At 42.5% G+C, this 6,000-nt stretch overlaps 1 pseudogene; it reads left to right on the top strand.

Annotated features, from left to right (window-relative positions):
* The first annotated feature begins 451 nt into the window (after positions 1–451).
* LOC136457709 (single myb histone 5-like) lies at positions 452–5,439 on the top strand (annotated as a pseudogene).
* Positions 5,440–6,000: the final 561 nt, after the last annotated feature.

Here is a 6,000-nt window from a genome sequence, read left to right as displayed (position 1 = left end):
CAGTACATAGCAAGTGAAGTAGATTAATTGGCCTCATCGTCGTAATATAAAAGGTAAATCATGCGGTAGGTTAAGTTTGAATTTGAATTTGAATTTCAGCCTCCGAGCTTATACACTAATATAAAAGGCAATATAATGGCAGTGCATCCCTGCAAGAAATATAAACAAAGCAACTCGAAGGCTTCTCCCGGTAAAGTAAATTTTGCCCATAAGGACACTGGTCCACAATGTGAGGGCATGCGCCCTTAAGTGCAAAAAAAAAAAAAAAACGCGTTCAGCTTCTCCCACAAGCTTACACTACTACGGTCGGGTCGGGTCGGGCCGTGCCTAGATTAGGCCGAAACATCAGGCCATGGGCTGTGTTAACGACCGTGGGCCATGGGCCTTATGGCTATCTAGATATTCCTAATGCACATGTTTGTGCCCACTTGATGGCGGATCACATGAGTGAGGAGCGCAGGCTCAGGGTGGCAGGACTAGCTGGCCATTGACGTGGGAGAGCCGGAGAGGAGAGGGGCTTGACGCTTGAGGTCGGAGGCAAGCGCCACATAGGGCAGCGATTTTCCGAGCGGCGAGCAGCAACAAGCAAAGGAAGGGTTTAGGCTGGGTGTGCGCTCTCTCACTCTCTCTCTCGCGTGGCGCAGCGCCGCAGCTGGGCGACCGTCGTTGCAGACCTATGCCAGGCGCCCAGGTCTAGCCTCGTCGGTTCCTTCGCCAGGTCTTCCGCGGGCCGGGGACGAGCACCCACCAGGTATGCGCATCCCTTCTCTTCCCTTCCTGTTGCGAAACCGAGCACGCGAACCCTAACTTATACTTTACTGGGTCCGCCCCTGACGCTGAACTCATCATCTTCCTGTGTTACAATTCATTAAGTTTGTTAGGATTTGTTGGAAAGGGCATCCTTGGAGTTTCAGTAAGAAATGGAGATGGTGAAGCAGTTTCCTTTTCATGAAATGAAATGCTCCCATGTTGTCTATGTCTTGCATCAATCTTTTTCTTGGTTGGTTTGGTATCATAGGAGGTTAGGTCATGCTGTTAATGCCATAGCAATGGAATTCTTAAATAGAAATTCACAAGATTATTGGGATATGATTGGATTTGCCGGTTACCACTTTTTTGAGAAAAAAAATAGTAGTTCTGAAGTTGCTTTGCAAGCTCTAGTAGTCTAGTTTGAAGCTCTGTTTGATCACATCATAGAGGCCACTTTATGCCATTTTGACTCATATGTACTCCTCCCGTCACATATAAGTGATGTTTTTGGGTTATGTGCAAAGAACCAATCTAAACTTGGACTGCAGATCATTCATAATATATCACAACAGGAAGCAGTAGTCAAAGTTGTGTGTTCGGGACAGTGCCGATGTCTATAACATCACTTACTTTTGACCGAAGGGAGTAATACTATGACGAATATCATAGGCTGTATTCATGAACAATAACAGAGCCTTTGAAAACCAGCAAATATTTCTTCAGTAATTTCTAGGCCTGTACAGATTTTATGTGGTACATTAGACTTCCCTTCTTAATATTCGGTATATTTAAGTTGTAGTACAAACCTGATTTTCTTCTTTAGCCAAGTGGCAGGATGTTGTACATATTAAAACAAGAATTTATTTATGATAAGTTTTTGCACATGTTGGATTTGTTTGTTGTTACCAAAATATTCTTAGAATTGAGTTTTCAGATGATTCAGTGTTTGCAGTAGTGTTAATCTATTGTAGTCCAGCAGTTGTTATATTCCTTTCAGTTTTACAATGTTCTAATGGATTGAATTCACAATCCAGGCTAGAAGGTATACATTCGTCTTCATATTGTATTTGACTGAAAAGATTGGGCCTACGCATGGGGGCTCTAAAACAGAGGTGGACTTCTGAGGAAGAGGCTGCTCTTAGAGCTGGAGTAGCGAGACATGGAGTTGGAAATTGGCGTATGATATTGAATGATCCAGAACTTAGCTCCACATTGCGCTACCGCTCGAATGTTGACCTAAAGGTTAAAACTATTCACTCGATTCCTTTTTTTACGTAAGTTTGCTTTAGTGAAGGGACTGCCATATTTGGGTATTCCTTGAAATCATGTCTTTTGGTTTTAAATTTCCAGATTCATCTTCAATCTTAATGCTCATATGTTCTTTTCTATTAATCACTACTTAGGACAAATGGCGCAACATGAATGTAATTGTCACTTCATCGAGTGCTCGTGACAGGGGGAGAACTTCCACGAGGAGAACCCGAGCTGCTCCTAAGAATAATGATCACTCGTTGGCATTGAGCACAGTTACTTCTGATGTTGATGATGAGATTGTTGATGTAAATCCTATTCCTATAGCATCAGTGCCTGTTGAAGCGTGGAATACTTCAAAATCAAAGAAATCTCACTCAAGGTGATTGCATATGCATAAATGTAATAATACATAATTGTGCCGTTTAAACTTTTTTTCCTCTCTTTGTTATCTCAATAGAAAACTAGATAGACTGAAGTCTTCACTTACTTTAATGGCTTTAATGCAGGCTAGACAATATTATAATGGAGGCTATAAAGAACTTGAATGAGCCTACAGGGTCACACAGAACTACTATTGCTAATTACATAGAGGTGTGCATTCTTCTCTTGTTTTTGTTTCTTTCTAGGACTTATAGACTTATAATATGCTTTATGGTCTGTCTACATTTCCATTTTCCTTTACTTTTGAATGTCAACATTATTTGCCTTTTTGTTTGTATTTAGTCAGCCAAAACTTTTTATACACAAGATATCTTGTTAATAATAAATTTATTGTTTTATTTTGACATAAGTGTATAAGAAATCAACTAGGTGGCACTACCCAGCCGTCATGAACTCATGATTTTGCCCAAGTTGGCAGGTTGCCTGCCTATGCAGTGATGGCTGGTGCCACCCATATCTGTTGCAAGGATCATTACTCCTAAACACCTAAATAAATAGTGAACACCGTTTCATACAGAAACAGAACTTCAGTACACCTGATTTGACTGTATGAAAATGATATATCACAGACCAAATATTAGAATCCAATAAAAAAGCATGTCTAGCTACATTAGATTTCCTCCTTTTGTTGGTCAAAAGTTAGCTATTGCACTATGTCTTCTTGCAGAGTTCTGATTTCATTTTGAAATCATCATGTTCTTTCTTATTAGCTAATAAAAATTCTTGGCCAACTGGGTCATGGTCGTCTTATTTGCTATGTGCACAATCAGGTTCTTACCCTGGTTTTATGTAGGAGCAATATTGGCCACCTAGTGATTTTGATCACTTATTGTCTGCAAAACTGAAGGATTTAGCTACCAGTGGGAAATTGTTAAAGGTAAATATGATTTTTGTAGTTCTCTACATCATTTTATGCTATGAGAAATAAAGTTAATTCAAAGATGAAACTACTAGGTGATACCACGTGAGTAAATTCAATTAATGTTATCACCAAAAAAACCTCTTCTTGGGGGAAAGGTCTCCCCCAAGGCACTGCATTAAGGAGAAACCGTAATCATAGGGTCAAGAAGGCTGACTGCCCAGGATGCAACTGTGTATATCTCTGAAAGCAGTTACACAGTGAGGGACCTTTTGTGAAAACCAGGGTTCAAACCCTGGTCCTATGGCACCACAACTGGGTGGCCACTGGCCAACCACCACACTAGTGCATTCTCATGATATCATCTAAGGAAGTAGTACTAGATAAGTAAAATCTGTGCATAACACCATCAGAAGCCTAGTTTTCATCCAACTGGAACAACTGATATGCCATATTTGTGAATACAAGTATATGAAGGTTTATCATGACACATATGTTTGGCCATGAAGCATGTGCTCTGAGAAGGTGCACACACATAGACTTGTTCAGTCATGCACCATACTCTACTATCTGTCTATTATTACAGTGCCAAACATGTTTATCAGTATTAGCAAGCACTGATTTCTTGTTTAGTGATGCACAATACTCCACTGTTAGTCTATTACATAATGATTTCTTGTTTAATTTCATGTAGAATCCTTGTTAGACTGCAGGTTTCCGGCTGATCTTACTTTAAATGCTATTTTCAGCACTACTCGATTTGTGGGCTTTATGGTGTCCATGAGCCAATGAGCCATCTTTCATTGCTGAATGTTCATATTTTGATCCAATCAGAAGTTGCATGTTCTCAAATTGAAGAACCTTGAGCTTTTCAGCATGACCAGTGGAAGTTTGCAGGTGAATCGGAAGTACAGGATAGCACCTAGTTCACCACGCATAGAGGGGCCGAAGCCCCAAGATGATGCTGCTGGAAGACGTGCAAGGAGAACCCCTGAAATTAGGGAGTGATGCTAGTAGAACCCTCACGAGATCCCAAGTTGATGCTGAATTGGTTCGTATGGCAACTATGACTGCTGAGGCAGCTGCGGCTGCCGCTGCTCATGCAGTTGCAGAGGCAGAGGCTATCATGGCAGAAGCTGAAGCAGCTGCTAGGGAAGCAGAGGCTGCAGAAGGAGAGGCCCGAGCTGCACAGGCCTTCGCTGAAGCAGCAGTTTTGACACTGAAGAACAGAAATTCTGCGAAACTGGTATAGCTCTAGTCCATGAATCTTTTAGATATGCCCTCTTGTCCTTTCACATGTAGAATCCAGTTCCGTAGCCCCTTACGCAACTGATTGGTTACTAAAAGAACCTGAAATCAGAAGTTTTCATAAACCCGCTGGCTTATTTACCAAAGATTATGATTTCCAAAGGTAATTATGCCATGGCATAGGGAAAAACATTCATTTGAACCTACTTTTGAAAAACAGAGTATGCGGGACGCAGAATCAAACTGCTTTTGAGAAGTAAGAAATAACCAATGGAATCTGCGGCTCTACCGAATTCTGACTCCTTGATGTTCATGTGCAGATGGCCCAAGCTTGATGCTACTCGAAACTGTTGGGGTCCAGCGGTGCTGCAGGGGCGGGCCACCTATGCATGTAGTTCATGTTAAACTGTTGTTCAGGTAAACGCAGCTGTCCCTGTAGCCGTATAAAGTTGTGTTATTGGATCCATGTGGGTTCCAACACACCAACAGCGATGCCGGCAGCTTGGTTGTATTCCCCCACTGGGACACCATTTTCAGAACTCGGTGCCGTGGGTAAAGTCAACATCAACATGCCTGTTTTCGCTGATTCTGAGCACGAGCGCGTGGACTGTACCAACAGCATTTGCATCGCTGCATGTGTTTGGACCTATCATGAAATAGGCAGTCCGGGGAAATAGCAATAGCATGGTTGGAGCTATCTGCCATTCTGTCCTGCAACTGCAAGAGGAGCTCTCCTAGGGCTAGGAAGAATACTGGTCCACATGCAGTCTGACGACTGTGCGTCATTGTGTCGTCTCTTTGGAGTTTGGATTGGACTTTGGTTGGCTTGTTGGTGTGCCGCCGATACGGCCATATGCGTCGGCGTTTACCCTCCATAGAGGGAACACGCTTGTCAAACCTAGCGAAGATAACTAGAAACTCTTTATATATAAAAAACAAACAAACTAGAAACTGTGTTTGGCAATTGGTCTAGGCAATTGGGAGGCGAAATGATTGCTTGATCAGGATCGGTTGGCAATCGAGAATAGCTAAATATCAGAATAGGAAGTGATGACAAGCTAATTCCTTAATTTTAGACTTGTGCTAATGTATGGGCATTTAAATTTCCATTTCATTAAAAATACTATATACATAGATGTACTCATGGCCCCTCGTGGCATGGGCCCTGGCTGTCGCACCGGCTGCTCTCCCCTCTAAGACGGCCCTGCAGACTGTCTAGGCCACGTACTCCCGTAGTTGCTCGACTCTCCTGCAACAAGTCCACCCAAAGCCCAGCTACAGGTAGATCTATATGTTGCCTTTTGTGTTTATAATATGTGCGGGGCTGACGGACTGGCGTTGGATGGCAGAAAAATCAAGAGAAAACCGTGTCGGAACTAACGATGGAACTGTGCGTATGCGACCATCCTGTGCGTGATGCGTTCTTACGCGTGCGACACGGTAAGTCG

The sequence above is a fragment of the Miscanthus floridulus genome, chromosome 6 (genome assembly GCF_019320115.1).
Source record: "Miscanthus floridulus cultivar M001 chromosome 6, ASM1932011v1, whole genome shotgun sequence".
In the NCBI taxonomy this organism is placed as follows: Eukaryota; Viridiplantae; Streptophyta; class Magnoliopsida; order Poales; family Poaceae; genus Miscanthus; species Miscanthus floridulus.
This window is presented reverse-complemented; position numbering and strand designations above follow the sequence as displayed.